At 35.9% G+C, this 21596-nt stretch overlaps 1 protein-coding gene across 1 annotated transcript in view; it reads left to right on the top strand.

Moving 5' to 3' along the window:
• Positions 1 to 7463: 7463 nt before the first annotated feature.
• The window catches only part of LOC120314290 (adhesion G-protein coupled receptor G2-like), a gene marked incomplete at its 3' end in the record, with an annotated part of 76724 nt that continues 62591 nt past the window's right edge, over positions 7464 to 21596 (top strand). Inside the window, exon 1 of the mRNA XM_039357221.1 lies at positions 7464 to 7771. The remainder of the gene's footprint in view (positions 7772 to 21596) is intronic.

The following is a 21596-nucleotide window of genomic DNA, read 5'->3' as shown; positions in this document are numbered from 1 at the left end:
GAGAGGTATATTCTATTTGAACTCGAGGAGCACCATGTAGAAAATCTTTTTGATAATAAGGGGTTTAAAACTCCATTTCCATTTAGCAGAAGATATGCAATTCAAAAAAGAAGATAATAGATGTAATTCATGCTAATTCATTGAAGATTCAGAGAGAGAACAGCTCTGCATTTAACAATATATTTGATTATAATTTTTACAAATATAGATGAGTTAGGCTATAATTCCTATAATCCATAGTATCCAAAATATGTGCAATTACAAAAGTAGGGTTTCCAGGGCTATATTGAATTAATATCAAAATTAGTCATGATCTGGAGAGTGAGGGAATATCTTTGGTCAGCTTCTTTGAAAAAACTTAGAAAAATTATCTGACTCCCTCTGTTGATCTTTCACATCTGCAAAAAAATCTGCTGCTGGTTACATTCTCAGAAACCACAATCTGCAATATTTTTTACCTTGAAACCCGAGCAGTGGCAGGACCAGGAAGAAAGTATGTGGTAAGATGAGAAAGAGTAGCTTTGTTTTCCATTGATGTTTAGTCTACATAGGCAAATAAGCTGCTACATTATTCTCAGAATCAGAAAAGTTTAAGTTTGATCTGTGATGGCTCAATTGCCCTTGAGCTGGATGCTTCCTAGAATAAAGATTACTGGAAGGTTTTTTTATTATTATTAAAGTATGTACATAAGTGGAAAATGAATGAAATAATAGATAGTGTAAAAAAAAACAGTACTAGGAGGTAGTACATCATCTTCTTAAAAAGCTGTGGCCAAGTATTGTGGCATAAGAGCAGGATGATGGATAATATGCAGGTATTGTAAATATATGCACACCTGAAGCAGAGGTTCACTAATAATTATTACAGCTAATTATTACAGCAATATTTCTTCTTCTTCTTCTTCTTCTTCTTCTTCTTCTTCTTCTTCTTCTTCTTCTTCTTCTTCTTCTTCTTCTTCTTCTTCTTCTTCTTCTTCTTCTTCTTCTTCTTCTTCTTTTCTTCTCCTTCTCCTTCTTCTTCCTCTTTTAACACTTTGAGTGTCAAGGAAGATACAAAGTTCTGGCTCTTGCTCTTCTGACGGTCTCAACCATTGTTAATTTATGCTGTTGTATTGTATCTTTGATGTTGTCACTCCATCTTCCGGATCTATATTTATATATATTTAAATATATTGCATATACTTTAGCAATATGTAATATATTTAAATCATTACTGATATGGCATTTTTTTTATTCTTGTTAAATGTTAATTTTTTTCTTGTTAAAAAAAATCAGTTTTTTAAAAAAAATATTTAGAATTTTTTTTTTATTTTTTAAGTATTTAAAGATATATTACATACAATTTGGACTTTGATTTTGCAAAACGGTCAATGTTCCAAAATGCAAACTACTTGCCAAGGTCCACCCTGAATAAACTTTTATGACTAAGTTACAACTCCTTAAAAATATGTTGTGGAATAGAAATGTTGACAGTGTTTATAAAATACTTTGTTCATATCTTGAAGTGCTGGAGATTTTTATAGTACTACTCAGGTGTTCAGAGCTGTTATACTTCGGCAATTTTCTATTCTTTTTTCATTTTGGGTGTGTGATAATATCAGCTTTTCAGCACTTTTTATTGTCTTTAAAACATTGCTGTTTGGTGCTGGTCTAATAAAAATGGTACCTTTTTTTTAGGATTACCATCTCTTTGAGTTTCAGAAAGGAGAGAATCAATTAGCATATTTACCTGAAAGAATCATGCCCTAGAAAAACCTATTGTAGGATAAGGAATAAAAGAAAATTTGACTTTGGAATTTGAAGATTAGATTTGACTAGGGAAATATTGTGAATTGTTAAATATATGGCTATGATTTATTTACAGTTAAGTTTTTGTATGTTCGATTAAAATTAAACTAACTTTATATGATTATTGCTTTTTCAAATATTGGTTATTAATATTGATATTATTTATTTAGAGGTTATTATATTTTCTCTGTACTGAAAAAAGTCAAAGGTCACTTTTTCTTTATTTTATGCATTTTTGACACCTTTTATTCTCCCTTTCTTTTATGTTAATTTGGATTTCATTGGTTTTTTAAATTTAATAAAGCTATGTATAAAAATAGAGCAACCTACTGTATAGCATTAAGGATATGATTGAAGAGTCAAACATCAGCTATTGGTATCATTCCTTTGCATTTTATGGGGAAGATGGGAATTCTGGATACAGTTGTTAATCTACTGGGATATTATCTTTCCTCCCAAAACCTCAAAACAAAAACATCTACCCTGTATTCATTAAAATAAATTGTACTCCAACTATTTTTTATAGCAATGGAATTAGTACCAATTGATGTGACAATTGACAATGTGACAAACATTCCATCAACATAAGACTCAGCCTAGTTTGGAAGCTGAACTGCAAATCCCAATCACAAGCTATGAGCTATACCAGAGTCATTCCTGTATAGCCCCATTGATCAAGTCTGATGAGTTATTATTCCCTTACAACAGTTAATATTGCCGACATGCAGCAACATGTAGGAAAATCATACAGCTGATTCAAGTAACAAAAACTCCAGCTGTTAACTAAATGTTACATCTTTTGATACACAATTTGGTTAATGTTAGTATGTTATAAAACAGAACTGCTTAGTTTTAAAATATTGGAAATGATCATCATGAAATTCAAATCTTTCCTGAGGCATTACAGGTAGTCCTCGATTTACAAAAGTTCATTTAGTGACTGTTCAAATATTATAACAGCACTGAAAAAAGTGACTTATGACAGCTTTTCACACTTACAACATTGCAGCATCCCCAGCTGACTAATACAAGACTTTAATTTCATGAACCAAAATTTTAACATAGAACCCCTTATCTCGTTCTCATAGCATTAAGTTCGAAACCTGAATTGCTGCTATAACTGGGTCCTTCCATTTTTATGCTGGTTGTCCTCCAATTTTCTTTTCTTCTATCTTTCCTAGCATTAGCACTTATTCCAAAGAGCTAGCTTTGCATAATATATTGGAAATTTGATAATTTGATCCTGGTCATTTGTGCCTCAAGTGAGGATTTACAGTTGGTTGGTTTGATAATCTTACTGTTTCTAGTATTCTCAGAATCTCCTCTAACAGCAAAGTGTCCAGACTGTTTGTATCCTACTTACTATTTCTTCAAAGTCCATTGAATCATTTAGGCTTATAAAACCTCCAATGAACTCTTCTGTATATCTATCTATTTATTACCTAAACATAAAGTTCTATAACTGGTAGCCATTTGCTTTTCAAAAGCAAATAAACTGACTCAGGAGGTCTTTTCCAGAATTAATCAGACAATATCTTGTGAAGTCATCAGAACTTAAATCAGATGTTACTAAAATAGATTTATGAGAATCTTCTTCAACAATGACAAAATATATTTGAATGCAGAACCATATTGTCACAATGCACATTTTGAATTGATTTAAAAGGGTGTGGACCCTTTTTAAAAAGTATACCTAGATGATGTGGTTTGGAAATAAGCCAGGATAAACTTATTTCAAGCTCCTCTTGTTCTGCCACATGCAAGGAAACTGAAAACACCTGCTTTCTGATAAATATTACCTTTGATTTATTGCTATGCCTAAGAAACAGAGAAGTTGGTAAGTTGAATGCTTTTTAGTTTGCATTTCAGTATGAGCATAACCAATTTGTATTTCAAATGCATATGGAAATGTGCTGATATGGCCTATTTTAAAGAATTTGCATATACTTTACAATACATAAACACACATTCAAAAGGCACATTTATTAAAGGACAATCTAGCCAAAATTGTATTATTTCATGGTACCCTTCTGGTTTAGTTTCAGGGGACAGGTGTGGGTGGCCATGAATTGTATTGCTTTGCTTCCTTCCTCTAGGGCTGGTTCCAGATGGTGTTGATATGGGAGTGGGGAGGTCTACCCATAGTCCTTGCCTTGCTGAGTGCCTCAGAGCTTGATTCTATCCCCATGTCTGTTTAACTTCTCTGCAACCATTGGGTAAAGTTATGCAGTAGCACAGGCTAAGGAATTATTAGTATGCAGATGATACTCAGTTTTATATCTCTTCCTAGCCAATCAAATAATGCTGTGGAGCCTCTGTCTTAGTATGTAGCGTTTCTGACATATTTGATAGGGAAATCAAAAAAGAGGCTTTGGCTCAACCTTTGCAAGCTAAGTGGCTTCCTGGTACTAGGAACTTATATCTTCATGTTGAGTGTTAATTGCATCCTTTCCTGAGCTAGAGTTTTTTTTTCCTTACAATCATCCATGTCTTAATTACCTTCTGAGTAGACTGGCATATTGTCCCCACAACAAACTCACAGTCCCAAGGACTCTGCCAACTAACACATGCAAAGTCCTCCAAGATAACCAGGCAAGACCGTCCCTCAGATCCTCCATAGGATCTGTATAGGTAGAATCCAACTCTAAGCAAATCTAATTGAGTCACCCTGAACAAGGCCACCAGCTGGCTTTCTGTGAATACAATGAGCCCCCCCACTACTTCATTCTAGGTTTTGCTGTTCTTATCACCATAAGATAATGCCTAAGAAAGGCCCTTATCTGTGTTTGGTTGGGTTCCTGCTTTATTTTCCTTCAGCAATGGTCTAAGTCTCTCCTTGGCTGCTCCTTCGCCTGGAAGTCCTCTGAATATCCAATTTGTTTCTGATTTAATCTAATAAACCATAGTTTTTTAACCAAACACAATTTCTTTTTTTCTTAATAAAATATTAAACTCAGTGTTGACAGTCAAAAAAGAGAAAGCTTGTCTCCTATCTGAAGTTGTCTTACAAACTTAGAAAAAGAAGAAGAGAAAACCAGAAAAGCTTTGGCATATTCATTTGTTTAATAATTTATTGTTTAACCTTAGTTATGAAATGGAAGTATAAAAGAGTATACATAAAGACAGATGCAGAAGAAATATGTACATACACACACACGCGCGTGTGCACACACACACACACAAATACACAACAAGGTATACCTGCATTTTCAAAATTTCTTTAGGCAGCTTAGCTTTTCCTGCAAACTTGCAATCAGTAGACAAAATTTGAAATATAAATTAACTTGGCTTTTAATCTCAGGGACGTATCAAACGTAAATAAACCTTACAACTATATAGAAAAAATAATCATAGCCAACATATCTATCATATTGGATGTAAGTTAAAATATTTGTCCACATTGTTCAATTATATTATTTATCTGGTTTACATACACATACTTTGGATGATACGAATTTTTACTAAAGATATGAACTTCCCCAAATTCATTCCCATAGAGTACTGCAATAGCCTCTGTATCGTTTTTTCCTGCTTGACTGCAGAACAATTTTAGGATTACCATGACAGTACTGAAACAACTGGAGCATCTTTTAGATCATTTTATTTGAATTTCTATTCTAAATAAATCCTTGGAAAATTTCCATGAAACTGATTTAACTGTTACTGCTTCATATTTAAGAGGAGAAAAGTTATAGTAAATGTAACAAACCCCCCACATTTTTTCTCTTCTATTGCATAACATATTTTTCTAAATGTCTTTGGAACTGAAATGTGCCTACCCCAGTTCTCTTAGAACAATTTTAAAAAACATTAGTAATTGAATATATGCATAGGTGGACACATATTCAAGTTGCTACTAATTCACGACATTCATACTCATCACTATAATTTATCTCATGCCAATATATACACTGAGATGTACACATGTATATTTTTAATGTGAACACAATTCCAGGATCAAGAAGACACAGAAATTTTTAATAGTTATTGAACAATGTCAACATTAGGCAATCCAGATGTGTGAACGATCAGTGAAAAGCAAAATAAAAGAATGTGAGCTGGTATAATCTCTTCTTAAAGATGTACACAGGCATTCATAATTATTTTGTAAACTAAAGATGTCTCTATTCCAAAATTGTGCCAAATTCGATTATGTAACATAATGTGAAGGGCTATTCTTTTTATTCTTTCAAATAATGTTAGACGGCTCCTATTATTTCTGCTAGCTATATTGGCTGAGAATGATGGAGTTGAATCCAACAACAGCTGGAAAATCAGTCTATTCATCTGATTTAGTTAATTTAATTCATGCAACTACACATACTTGTGGTTACTTACACTACAGTGTCTTAAAGTAAAATCCTTAGTTTTCTCTGAACATTTTTTAAATCACACTCTAAAATGGGTAATTTACAAGATGAAGTTTGATCAACCACAATATTTCATTTTCATTCGTGCTACAGGAAATTTTTCAAAATAGTTGTAATTACTCTATAACTTCTTAAATTTGTACATCTTGCCTAAATAAAAAACAAATGCAACCACAAATCCTGAACAGGTATATTGCCTTGCCATGTCTAATTCAGCACATTTCAGCCTCTAGAACAGGATAGGAGTTGCAGAATTCAACTGTAAAAACTACAGGTAATGCTTTATATCCAGAAAAAAAACAAGACATTTATTGAAAGTAGAGTATATGAAGTAAAAATAGTGAACAAATAAAAAGATGTCTTGCCATGTTATGGAGATGAATAAATCACCAACTGAATAAGGTCTATGAAACCTTTCTACATAAGTCAAGAATAAAGGAATCTACTATAACAATGGGAGTAAATGTTGACTGAATGTTTAATGTTCTTGTCCTAAACAGATACCTTTGAGTTTGCTGGCCTTCAATTCCAATGGTTATTTATGGTTAGGAGTTATAGGAATTTCATATGTTATAAAATTCTACTTTAATATACAGAAGCACATTATAGAAAATGTTGCTTTTGCTTAAAAACACACACACACACACACACACACACACACACAGAGAGAGAGAGAGAAATTCACCACCACTCAACTAACAATAAAGGGGAATATTTGTAGCTCAGGGTTGAAATGAGGGTCTTTGGTGCTGCACTGATGTTACCTAGTCTGGGTAATGAACCCTCTGCAAGAAAACAAGCAAGCTCAGAGAGCACTAAGGACTCCTTACACCAACTAACAGCTGGTCCTAGATATAAATCGAAGAAAACAGCTCTGGGAAGACAAAGCTCACGTAGTACCGGCATCTCTCTGCTTTCCAGGTACTCTGCTCTTATTGAAACTTGGGTGTATGTGCGCGTGTGGTTTTTTTTGTCCCAGCGCCAACTGAGCCACTCTGACACCCCAGGGTTTGTTCTCATCCGTAGTGACCTTCCATGACAAACTAGCAAGTTAAGGCACGCACTTCCATCATTGGACGGTCTTTTTAAACAAATATACGCCAGAGTCTTGTGGTTTGGAGAAAGGACCGACAAACAATAGTGGCTATCCCGGCGATCTGTTGCCAGGCGGGAAAATCTGGCTTTGCGAAAGCCATTTTTCTCGCTGTTCTAGCGTGGCTTGTTGTGAAAGTGGACACAAGTAGATATTTTATTCGAAAACTGGAACAACCAACGTTCCCGCCACGCCACTTCTAAGGAGTTCCCTGACCTTTAGATTCCTCCTCCCGCCCGCGCTCCCTCCTCCTGGCGGTTGCCGCTGCGCCTTCCCCTTCAAAGCGGTCGGTTGCCTGCCCCGCGCAGCCGACCCAGAGCAGGGGTGTCGCGGTTCGAGGTAGAGAGGTCGGCCAAGTGCGTGGCCAGGGCTAGAAGGGATCGGGGCTGGGGAGCGGGCCGCTGGACGCCCCCGGAGAAGAAGGGAGAGCGAAGGGGACGGAGGAGGAAGATCGCGCTTCCACCAGCGCCTGGTCGCGAGTCTGGGCACTGCGTCGGGCTTCGCTGCCGGCCTGACTGAGGTGAGCCGGGAAATGTTAGGTGCTTGGCGTCCGCGGGGCGAAGGGGTAGGCGAAGCGCGCCGGGCACGCGGGAGAAAGTTACTCCTGAGTTCCATTTTGCAGCTGTAGGGGAGGGGCCGTTTCCTTTCTTCTTAAAAAGAGTTCTTGGGACTGCCTTTAAAGAGGAAATAGGCAAAGCGAATCACGGGAGTGGAAAGATTGGCTTTGAAGACCTCCGATTGGGTTGGAGCAGGACAGGTTCTTTCTGCCTTTCCAAGAGGCCGGGACTCCTTCACTGGCTCTTTCCATCCATCAGATGGTAGATCTCGAGCAAAGAGAGAGGAGAAAGGCGAGTGGAGAAAGTATTAACTTTGCACTTGAAAGCGACAGCAATAACTCTCTCTAGGGTTTCTCCTCCCTGGCTTTTAGTAATTAGAAATAAATATATTTCTTCTACCACCCACACTCAGGAAACGGAATATACAACAAGTGTAAGGATTGCTCTGCATTATGGTGAAAAATGTCACAGCCACAACTTCATAGACATGAAGAAGAATTTGAAAGAAAGGGGTAATCCATGCTCAAAAATGTACAAATTAAACCTTTGCCTGTTTAGGGCTCTTTAGAGGCATAAGGAAGTTCATAACACTTGTTGTTTGGACATTGCTAAAAGTGTGGGACTGGTCAGGAAAATCTGAGCAGTCCACTAACTATAACCTGAATGAAACAATATTGATAATAGCCCTATGGTATGCTTGGGGAGAAAAAAGTCTACTTAGCTCTATAGAAGCCACCTTGATTGTGTAAATATAAAGTGTGCCATGGTGTAACTGAAGCATTGTAGAAGTGTTTTCTTTGTGGACATAATAGGTTACTCTGTGCCCATTATTTATACATATGGCCACAGTGGGTCCTATTAACTTTTAGTGGGATAGAATTAAAAATACTGAACTTGCAATCATAATCAGCCTTTACTAGAAAACCAGTCTTATGGAATCCACTTTATACATCAGGATCATATTGAACAAGTGCTTAGCTTTGTCATGTATGAATCCTAAAAATGTAATCCAAGCAAACTGAACCATGTTCATGTCACTGATTTTAGTTGGAAATTGAGACCAAAGTGATCTCAACTGGAATGGATGTGACATATAGTCCATTCAGTAACTGTTTAGAGAAGAATATGACTCAATGTGGCATACAGATTTTGTGACCAGACATGGCTGCTGTTATATTGATGTGAGTCAGCTGAAGGAGGGCAAAATGGGAGAAGCAACTCGGTATGGCCTTGGAGTCATCCCTGAAGCATGCATCGGAAGTTAGAGGGTCATACCTAAAACATATTCAGCTATGTAAAAGAACCCACAATCACAATATTATGATCCTAATTCATTGATCTTGGTAGTTATTTGGGTTGGGGAAAATGCAATAATATGTTAAATGTTCTGGGTCCATCCTGGTATGCTCAAGAGTGGCTTAATCCTTTTCTGAAATCCAGGATAGACTCTACTATCCGTTCATTGCCTAATTTGGTATAATGGTTTCCCATGAGCTTATGTGATGGCAGTCTTTTGCATGTTTAACTTGAGATAGATATTTGTTTCTCATTTCCAACAAGATGAGTTTATAATTGAAACTAGAAAATTGAAAAAGAAATCTGATTCGCAAAGAATTGAAATATGTTTGCTTCCTTTGCAGTATGTTGCTCTTTTATAGTTATCTCAGAATGGTTTACTTCAGGTTTCCATCTGAGGGAAAGTTCAAAAGGAAAATCTAATGCTTTTTTCTGAAAAAGACAACATATTTTTCAGTTTCCTTCTACCATTTTTTGGTTAATGAATAGAAATAAGTAGTGATTAATATAGATAACATGTGTAGCTAAACAGGTTTTCAGTATATTTAAGGGTAAGATGAAAGGATGTATTGGCAATAAGATGTAACACAACTTCAATTCTTTATGAAAGAGAAATAAATTATTCATTACCAGAAAAATGTGAGTGAAATGCATTTTGAAGTCCCATTAATTTCAGGTTAGTTACCACTAAATTAGGTGAAATATAAAATTTGAAGTGAAATATAAAAACAGTCAAGTGAAATACAAAACAATATCCTCATCAAGCAACTATTGAGGAGAAAGCTACGCCCTACAAACCAGACTCACTCTGGATAGCGAGACGGGTGGCATATAAATTTAATAAATAAAAAATAAACACTGACAGGAAAAGCTACTCTATATAAATAGGGAGCAAACCTCACTTACTAGTACTGATAATGTTATCTAATCAGGTAAGGTCATCTCTTCAAGCCAACAACCAAGCTCAGAGTACCCAGGACTTCGAAAGTATAAAATTGCTTATCTTTGATTAGAGTATGTGTTATATACATATGTCTAATGTATACATATTCATTGACTATACTAATTATTAAAAGGATATTTACCAATGAGCAAGAAGGTTTTACTGGAGGTCATGACCTAAAGCCAAATGCACTTTAAACATTATTGATTAGGAAGAAGTTTAAAAGCAGCCTGTTGAAGCCAAGAGGAATTAGTGTTCATCATTATCGCATGCAAGGAGGTCTAAAATGCATCCTTGCATCTGAGCTTTTTATAAACCCTTTTTGAGAGTAATTTCTTACACTGTTAAGTTTAGCCTGCAATTGCTAAAACAATAAATAGATACTGACTGCCCTATTTTCACAAAATAGACCACATGCTCCCTGTTGCACTAAAAAAGTATGAAAAAACAGACTGGAATATTGTCATTTTAGATTGCATATGCATAGGTTTCTCATTTGAAAGAATATTTTTGGTGGAATTATTGTATTGTAATTTTAACATCTCTCTTAAGGACCACTAACTAGGACTCTGATCAGACTTGTTCTTTGGATTAACTCTTTCCAGTTTGGAAGAAACTTTGACACCTATTACCTTGACCTATTATTACTTTTATGTCAAGGTTTGAATTGCCATAGTTGACACTGATATGAAATTTTTGCTTATTCATATATATATAGAATGTTACATATTTAAAAAAAAATAACACAAAAGGCCAATTGGTTCTATTCTTTATCAGCTTTGGGTGTGCCTTTGCATTCATTGCTAAACATCAAAAATGTAATGGAATGGTCTAAAATGAAAATGTTATTTATTTTTTTAATATAAAAGGGTGAACTGAAGGCATTTCTTCATTTGCCCCTTTCTACCATGGCAGTAGATTAATTTCCATAATTAGACTTTGGAAATTTTGTTAAATGGGTAGCATGCTACTATTCTCTTTTGCACTCTTATTTTAATTTGATATGTAGCATTTTATGTAGACTAGTAAGAGTATCATTAGGTTCTTTCTGTCATTCTGAAAATATCTTCTGTAGTTTGAGTAGATATCCTCAGCTGCGTAATTCTTTGTCAAAACTAGCCAAAAAGTTTCCTGCAAATAAAATACTTTTATTCACTTAATTATTTAATATTTAAAATACTTTACTTACACCAATATTTTAGGGAATAATTGGAGAATCTGTTAGTTTTTGGATTCTGGACTTAAATTTCCACCAGCATAATTACTCCTTCCTGCATCAAGATAAGAGGAATTACTGGACTGCTGCAAAACCATAATGGTAAAATTATTTGGAGGACAAATAAATTGGTATGATGCAGGTATCTTGAAGAGAAAGTAAAAGAAAAAGAATGGAATTGTTTGAGAAAACACAAACTAGGCACAAGAATGAAAATGGAGGAGCAAAGGTCTTTATCAAGGCTATATTATGATATGAGAGTAGAGAGATAAGGGCTTAGAAGTATTGTGCTGCTTTTTAGAAAGTCAGTGTAAACAAGAATAAAAAAATATTTTCACAAGATACTTCTGAAAAGAAGGGTGTGTTGCCGAGCTGTGACATTAGAGGAAGAAAGGTTATAGTAATATAGACTCAAAGAAGTAAAGCTGTAGTAATATAGATAGTAAAGTAACATTCATCAACTCTGAGTTAAGGATTGCTGCTTACTTCTGATCTCTTCAAATCCTCTCATCCACACATATCAATGACAGTTAAATTCTGTGCTCTAACCTTATACATTTGATATCTCTGTTGCTTTCAGTAGAACAAATAACTCTGTTTTGTTTAATGCTTGATTTAGAAATCTCAAAATTATGTCTCAAATTGGGAAGGAAGTAGATTAATGAATAGAAAAAACATTAAAATGAAAACCAACATAAATGGAAACACTAAATGTAATCAAAGAAGAGAGAAGAAACAAGAAAGACTAGGGAACAAAACCTAGAATCAATAGACTGCAGAACATGGAAAAAGGATGAGAGAGCAAAGAGTTTGGAATACAGAATGGTGAAGGATCTGAAACAATTGCCCAATGGGGAATTGTACAAGAAAAATTACAGAAAAATACTAGCTCAGGAGATTATCAAAGATAGTATATGACAAAGTTGTCCAAAGTGGATGACTAATGGAGAACACAGGAAATGCAACAGAGGAGATGTTAAAGTTGAAATTATTGGATGATTTAATTGTTTTGCCTTTTCCATTTGTACATATTTTTGTCACAGTTAATGAATTTTGGTATTCTATGCTATACAGAATACATAAGAAAACATAATAGTAGTCTAAGAGAATTCTTATGTACAAAGGCCAATTCATCACAAAAGCAATGTTTGCTACCATTGTCAACTATCATGGAATGGCTTTAATTATATGGATCTGGGAGTAGTTCATTTAGAACCATTTCAGTAAGAAGTAGCTTCCTTTATTAGCATATCCTGGAAAAACCAAATCCTTGAATATTTTATAAAAGAAGTTCCTTCATTTGAATTAACTTAATGCAAATTTTCAAAGTGACATACACTTTTCCAGGGTTGTACATTCCCATGATAACTTTCTTTCTTTTGACAATTTTTTTAAAAAAATAAGTAGAAACTCAGGCATTTGTCTGCCAGTCTGGATTTACTGCTAAGTATAGAAAGTATTGAGATCATAAGATAAAGAATTGACATAGAACCCAATCTTAAACTACACACAAAAACAGCAAATAAAGTGGTTTGCTTACCTGGAGAGAATGTCTTGGGATTCCATAGTGTACAAGACATATATAAAAAGAGGAGAAGGTCAAAGAACATGAGGCAGACCCAGAAGAAGATGGAGAGACAACATCAAAGACGCACAACAACAGCATCAATTAAGAATGGTTGAGACCGCCAGAAGAGCAAGAATGGATCTATGACAACTTGCCACAGCCAACTCGCTATAGCCAACTCGCTGCAGGAGAAGAGTCACACTAATATCAAAGAAGTAGTGGAATAGAATCATTAAAGAAAGGATGTCAGAGGAGGGACAAAATAAAATGTGAATGACAAAAATAAATGATTTTTTAAATTATTTTAAATGATTAAATTGAATTGTTGAATTGTTCCGCAGCAAGTTGTCCTGTGGGGCAAGTTGGCTGTGGCAAGTTGTCCCATTCTGGCAAGAGCCAGAACTTTGTATCTCCCACAACACCCAAAGGCGTAAAAAAGGAAGAAAAGAGAAGAAGATTCACTATTAAGTATTGAGGACAACTAGGAGGAGGTGCATTACTTGTTGGGTGAAATTTTATGGATTCTGTTTAATTTTGAAAGAGAAATAGCAATTAGCATACATGGAGGGTAAGAAGTATTACTGTCATCTGTGTGAAAAGAAACTGATGTCAGCTCATTAGTTTAGGCATGATCAGACCTCTCCTGCTATAGACTATTTGGAAAATATTTTGAATAATTTTTACTTTCGTACTAGACAAAGAGTCTGCTTTGTTTACATAATTTAAATTATGTTACTGTACGTACTATACTTGTTAACATGATCCACATCAGTTCTGATCCCATTCAGGAACTGACTGGCTATCACAGATTAGGACAACATGGAAATATTATTGTTGAAACCTTTTATTTCAAAATAATTTGTAATGCAATGTGGTTTGTGGGCAGGACAAGTTAAAAATGCCCTTTGAGGAAGAAAAGCCCAAATGCTTTTGGGTATCTTGAATTAGATCTATGTTTGTTTGGATTACTCATTTATCTATTTATATTTCATGTTTCTAACCCACTCATCTCCCTCAAAGAGGGGTTCTGGGCAGCGTACAATATAATTAACACATAAAATAATATATAAAATTAACATTAAATATTAAAATTAATTTAAGATTAAAAATCTTAAAATTATAAGACAGTAATATGACAGTATAAAATTTCAGAAAGGTAAAAAATTCTAAAAAAGCCATTTAACTTTCGTTAATACAAGTGGGGGAGGCTCTCATGGAGCCAGCAAGCCCATGGTTGCATGGACTTCTGTGCCCCCGCCATAAGGCTGCAGAGCCAAATTTTGACCCCTTTATAGAAGACCAGGACAGTGGGGGCCCACCTCACCTCTGTGGGCAGGATGTTCCATAATGCAGGGGACATGGTAGACAAAGCTCTCTTCCTAGATCCCACTAGTCAAAATTTGATTGATGGGTTCTGCAGCATACCTTCCCTGTCTGATCAAGTGGGATGGGCTGTTGTGATGGGCTGAAGCTGGTTTCGTAAGCAGCCTGGTGCCATGACATGTAGGGCTTTATAGATGATAACCAATATCTTCAATTGGACCTGGAAGCAAACTAGCATCCAAGGCAGTCTGCAGAGCAAGGGCATTATATGTGTCCTTCTTTGGACACCCAATATGGCTCATGGGCTGCATTCTGAAGCTGAAGCTTCTGCATACTTTTCAAGGGTAGCCCCATGTATAGCATGTTGCAGTTGTCCAGTTGGGAGATGATTAAGACATGAGTGACCAAGCAGAGAGTCTCCCTGTCCAAGAAGGGAAATAACTACCATACAACATCAAGTTGGGCAAAGCTGCCATCTGCTTTTTGAGCAGGAGCCATGAGTCCAAGAGGACCCCTCAAGTTATTTATTGGGTTTGTCTGGGTTAGTCCAACTCCATTCAAGCCTGAAGAACTCCTGGATACAGAGGGGCCCACCCACAGCCACTCTATCTTATTCTCTATCCAGACTGCCCCAGCCTCCAAACTTCGCAAAGGACATCCACCCTATCACTTATTTCACCTGGGATAGAATATATAGCTGGCTCTCATCAACATATTGGTGACACCACATCCCATGGTGACATATGATGTCACCCAGCAGTTTCATGTAGATGTTAAAAAGGAGCAGAGAGAGTATTAAGCCCTGTGGCATCTCACAAAGAAGGGCATTGAGCAGTGGTGGGATTCAGCCAATTTGCACCAGTTTGGTAGAACTGATAGCTAATTTTTTGTTGTCCAGGCACAGAATGGACTTCCAGAAACGGCATCCACACAGAGAACCGATTGTTCACATATTTGAATCCCACCACTGGCAGTGAGGTGGACTTCTTGCTCCCTATTAACACCAATTGGAGCACAAAACTGTGCTGCTCATTCCCAACCCAAAAGGATATCATGGTTAATGGTATTGAAAGCTGCTAAGAAGTCAAGGACAGAAAGGGTGAATGCACCACCTATACCTCCAGCACTGCACCATTGGGTGGACTGCCATGGATTGAAGCTTTAAAACAAGTGCCTAAGAATGATTTATATGAGCATGCTTCTTCAGTAAAAAGTATTATACTTTGGTAAGAAATTAATAATGCAAATTTTACTTAAAATAATGAGGTCAGAATCAATACTTCATGTAAATGTCATGTTCTGTTCAAAAAAAGATGCAGGCTGAAAAATGGCAGAACTAACTCACAACCATAATACCATTTTCTACAATATCTTACCGGAACATAGAAATGAAATATGCTGTCTGTGTTTTTAGACAGCAAATTAAAGATGAAGAACTCTTATTGCTTATGGAAAGGATTAACTTATTGGTTATGGAAAGGATCCACTTTATTTCTCTTAAGAGTGATATGAAATGCACACTCCTCCATTACAACTTCTGCCACTCTCCACTATTGATCATACTGCATGATGCCCCGGCAGCTGAAATTTAACAACCTTTCCCTGATGCCTTAAGTAGTTCTGAGTTCTAGAAATTCTGGAATGTTCCCTGCTATAAAGTGACAAGGTAGCTAACAGATGTGGTTTTGAAGTGGAAATATGAACTGCTTTTATGTATAATATATTGAGATCAGTTACTTCTTGGAAAAGAAAAAGCTCTCTGTATATAGATTAAGCTTTTATATACAGCATTAATTGTGAGTTAAAAATAAAATGGATGGATATTAAATATCAAGTTGCTTTGAGATTGATTAGGTAGTACTTCTATTTCCAAGTTTGAGGAATAAAATGAATTGTGCTGGTTGGGCAGAATAAATATAAAAACAAAAAATTATCTAAGAGAAGTTTTTTTCAGGCAAAACATATTTAGAAGGTGTGTTGGAGGAGGCACATGTCAAAAACTGGATTGTGCCAAGATAAAGAAGTTTGCTTTCTTTTGAATTAAATAACAAATGAAATTGGTAACTATTGTTTATGTGGGATTTATCCCAAAAGTTGAGGCATGTGTTTCTGAGGCCATGGATAGTAGCCTCTGTTTAAGTGGGGATATTGGAGGAGTACCTATAAAGATCAGACTCATGCAAGCAATGGAATTTCATATGACACACTACAGAAGCAAAAGTTAGACTTTGAAGAAGCAAGATAGGAACAGTTTGGCGCTTTTGAACTTTGGTGTTGGAGAAGTCTCATAAAAATACCACAGACAGACAAGAAAAAAAACAAATGGATCATCAAACAAATCAATCCAGAATTCTCACTTGAGGCACAAATGACCTGACTCAAATTATGCTACTTCTACACATTATGCAAAGACTCAGCTTTCTGGATAAGGCTTTAACACTGGGAAAGATGGAAAGAAAGAGCAGAAGAGGAGAACCAGCAGCAAGATGGATGGACTCAGTTACAATGGCAATAAGTGCATTGTTGGCAGACCAGAAACAGAATGTCATGGAAAAGATCTATGTGGTGCTAAGAATCAACATTAACTTGATGGCACATAATCAATTTGGAAGGGAGGCCACAGGGACACTTGTCCTAGTTACCTATATATATAGGACAGAGGTAACTAGGACAAGTATCCCTATGGTCTGTCTGTCTGTTCTCTCTCTCTCTCTCTCTCTCTCTCTCTCTCTCTCTCTCTCTCTCTCTCTCTTTCTCTCTCCATCTATATAACTAGGACATCCCTATGGCCTCCCTTCCAAATGAATTGTGTGCCATCAAGTTAATGTTGATTCTTAGCAACCCCCTAGATTTTTTCCATGACGTTCGGTTTCTAACTTGGTCTTGCCAACATAAAATATATAGAGAGAGATTCAGAAGCTGAAGTGGGGCCAGGACAGAGGTAACTAGGACAAGTGTCCCTATGGGATTGTGCAGGAAAGCATTATAAAACAAATGAGAATACATTGTTGAACAGTTCAAGGAGATGTTGGCAGAAAATAAGACTGAGCTATAGGAGTTAAGGGTATGATAATGCTTCAGATACAAATAGGAAATGGGCACAGAAGGGTATGAAAACAATGTAAGTGAAAATTCTCAGGCATAATTTTACCCTCTGCTATATACTCTTGGAAATTATGGCATACATGCCTGGGAGACTCCTGATGTCAAAGAGTTTTTGGCTAATAGATAGATAAATAACCTTTATTGTCATTTTTACTGTGAGCACAATGGCACAAATTAAAAATGAAATTTAGTTGCTTGCTCTCAAAAAGTACACATGCATAAACACATTTAAACATAATATATACAACATATGTATAGACCTACACCCTTACATATAAGTATATATAAATTAATCATTATCCATCTTGAATACATAATGGAAGAAGGAAGCTTTAGAGTTCACAAGGTTAATATTGTATGGAATAAAACTGTGACTGAATCTGGATATTCTGCTTCAGATACCATGAAGCCTCCTCCCAGAAGGTAACAAAGAAAACAGGTCGTGAAAAGGATGTGTAGTGTCCCAGACAATTTTGCAGACCCTGCTCAAGCAACACTTATATGCTATGTCCTGGATGAAAGGGAGGGAACTGCCAATAATCTTTTCAGCCATCCTCACCACTCTCTGCACCGTCTTCCTGTCTGAAGCAGTAATGCTTCCAGACCAGACTGTGATGCTGTATGACAGGATGCTCTCTATCGTCCCTCTGTAGAAAGTGGTCAGGACAGGGGAAGGAAGATGTACTTTCTCACGTGATGCAGAAAATGTATAGAAGTTTGGGCATTTCCATCAATCTAGTAAAACAGTGCCAAAAATATTCTATTTCCCATTCCATTTTAATAAGTAGATAGAATTCTGGAACTAATGCTGTTCTCCTTGTGATAAACAATCAAGGAGCACTAATTTCTCTCTTCCAAATTTAGAAAGATTTGGATTTGAAGGCAGATACAGACAATGATGTTTGAAGTCTCACTGAGTGGTTGCAGCGTTATTGCAACAATATACTACAAGATATTGCAGTATACTAATATTCAAAACGAACTTGTCCATGGATTCAAATTTATCATGAAGGAAAGAATGCAATATATAATGAGTTTCTTGGAAGACATTGAATGATTCTTTTCCAAGTCTTTGCAAAGAAGTTAAAATCATTATTGAATTCAAGAAAATGGCCAGAAGAATCCAAAAAAAGAAGAATTTTCACGACAAGCTGTCATGATATTTTATTCCCTTGAGAACAAATTTAGAGATGACATTTTTATCCCAAAGATAGCTAGGATCATAGAGAAACTCTCAGATTTGTTCTTGTCTATCTGCTAGCAAAGGAAATAGTTGCAAAATTTATGAAGTCTTTACCCATCCCATAGGTATGGGATCTTAACCAAGGGAAATTGTATAAATTACTTGGTTTATTTTATAAAAATGGGAAAAATTCATATCTATGCATCTCTTGTGGATCTCTGGACAATGCACTTGAGCTGCTTAACCATGTCTCTCTAGCCAAGAGCCTAGAATTTGCATTTCCTCAGGTATGCATTAGTTGACAGGGTCCAACACCTTGCCAATTTCTGCAGCATCTGGGGAATGCAAATTTAGTACATTTAAGATTGTTTAAACTGGCTTGCAGCTGGCAATTAAGAATAGCTTGAACCATTTCATTCTCTTCTCATTGTAGACTAAATCTCCAGCATAAATAAATAAATAATAATGCTTTGGGTGATTATAGTCAGGCAAACAGGTAAAATTTTTCAAAGAGATTCAGCAAAATTGTAATTGGTAACTGAAAAGGAGTGGTTAAAAGAGCTTTAAAGTAAGATAGATGGATTAGGAGAAGAATTGGTCTACTGTACAACAGACATTCTAATTGGCTGATTGCAGGATCATAATAAACCTTTGGCTGTTTGACATTATCTTTGGGTATTCATTTCTATATGTAGATATCAAGCTTACTGAAGAATTAAAAAATGACTTACTGCATTTCCTCCCATTGCCTTCTTTGCAGTGCAATAGAATAAGGTAGTAACATAAAACCTCAACTTTTTACTATTATATGATAATGTATACTAGCCACTTCTATAACAACAAACCTATCTAATCAGCAAAACCCAAACTCAAAGTTTCATTTTCTCTCTCTCTCAAGCCCAAAGCCCAAAAGCAGTTTCCAAGAAGAAACAAAATTAATTGTGTTCCTTTCTTTAATCAAAGCAGTCAATTTAGCCATCTCTGCGAACTCTATCAACTTTTGCAGTCATTCGTCAATGGTGGGAATCGAAGTATCCTTTCATTTTTGTGCATAAAGTATTCTTGTTGCCATCAACATATATAATATCAAAGTTCCATTTTTTTTAAAAAAAAAAATCCATATCCATTAAACCTAAAAGAAAAGCCTCTGGTTTTATCCTTATATTCACCTTAAAAATCTTCTGTATTAAAATGTGAATCCTACTCCAATAATTTTTTGCTTTGTCGCATGTCCTCCATAAATGATAAAAAGTTCCTTCTATACCTTTACATTTCCAATATTCATTTGAAATGCCTTTATATATTCTTAACAATTTGTCTGGTGTTAGATAACAATGGTATAGTACATCATCTTATAAAAATTTTCTTTTAAATTATAATTTAATGTGAATTTTAAACCTTTCATCCACATATTCTCCCATTGTTCAAGCATTATATCCAAGTTCTTTACCCACTGAATCATACAATGCTTTACATGCTCATTCTCCAAATTCAACTTCAATAACAATTTATAAACCTTAGCAATAATATGTTTATCATTACACACAGTAAGATTTCCAATTCATTTTTCACAAAATCCATAGCACTTTTTATCTCTTTTGCCTAGTTTAAACCTTTCTTTTGGAAGTTGGAAGTCAATGCTTTTCTTATTCTTTTCCCCTTTCCCCTACCCTTTTCTTTCTTTCTTTCTTTCTTTCTTTCTTTCTTTCTTTCTTTCTTTCTTTCTTTCTTTCTTTCTTTCTTTCCCTTTTCCTCCCTTTTTTCCCCATTATCTTCATTTTTTTTGGTATTTCTGTATTTTATCTTTTGATAAACTAATAAACATTTTTATTTTTTGCCTTCTTTGCAGTTCAGGTCCTTGCGGGGGGGGAGGGGGGAGGCCAATGTTACAGAGACCCTACAAGGAGCAGTATATAAATGTCCTGATGACTGCTGCGGATGGGTTTGATGTAATCAATTTGTATCAGATATTGAATCAACCAATTTGTTGAATTTACTGCTGCTTTGCATAAATTAAAAGGCCGCACTTGGAATACTCCATCCAGTTTTGATAACCACGATTTAAAAAAGATGTTGAGACTCTAGAAAGAATACAGAGAAGAGCAACAAAGATGATCAGAGGACTGGAGGCTAAAACATATAAGGAACAGTTGCTGGAATTGGGTATGTCTAGTCTAATGAAGAGAAGGAACGAGGGGTGTCATGATAACAGTGTTCCAGTATCTTAGGGGCTGCCACAAAGAAGAGGGAGTCAAGCTATTTTCCAAAGCACATGAAGCCAGGACAAGAAGCAATGGATGGAAACTAACTAAAGAGAGAAGCAACCTAGAACTAAGAAGAAATTTCCTGACAATTAGAACAATTAATAAGTGGAACAACCTGCCTCCAGAAGTTGTGAATGATCCAACACTGGAAGTTTTTAAGAATAAACTGGACAACCATTTGTCTGAAATCATATAAGGTTTCCTGCCTGAGCAGGGGGTTGGACTAGAAGACCTCCAAGATCCCTTCTAACTATTATCATTATTATGGATCATCGCACAGTCAGCCAGACGTTCAGATTGGATTTGGCATTTTGTCTACCCATCGAGTCCTTACCCAGGACCTGGGATAGGCAGATATGGATGTTTGATGGTATTACAGATATCGTCGCAGGATGGAAGCAGTTCCTAGTAAGGCCGCCTTTTGCAATTGACTAATAGCGAATTTGTCAATGCCAATGGTGTTCAAGTGGTGCTCCAGTTGTTTTGGGATTGCACCCAAGGCGCCTATGACTATTGGTACTACCCTTGCTTGCTTTTGCCACAGTCTTTCTGTTTCTATTTGTAGGTCTTTGTATTTTGTTATCTTCTCCAGTTCTTTCTCGTCTATTCTGCTGTCTCCAGGCACTGCCATGTCCACTATCCAGACTTTTTTTGTCTTTCTTATCGATAATTGTTAAGTCTGGGGTGTTATGTTGCAGGTGCTTGTCTGTTTGAATTCTGAAGTCCCAGAGCAGTTTTATTTTATCATTTTCTATGACTTTCTCTATTTTATGATCCCACCAGTTTTTGCTTACAGGCAAATGATATTTTTTGCAGATCTTCCAATGCACCATTGTTGCTACTTTGTCATGCCGCTGCTTGTAGTCAGTCTGTGCAATCTTCTTGCAACAG

Source organism: Crotalus tigris, unplaced genomic scaffold, assembly GCF_016545835.1.
Source record: "Crotalus tigris isolate CLP2741 ecotype Arizona unplaced genomic scaffold, ASM1654583v1 scf7180000018879.704157, whole genome shotgun sequence".
In the NCBI taxonomy this organism is placed as follows: Eukaryota; Metazoa; Chordata; class Lepidosauria; order Squamata; family Viperidae; genus Crotalus; species Crotalus tigris.
Note: the sequence above shows the minus strand (reverse complement) of the source record. Positions and strands in the feature narration are given on the sequence as shown.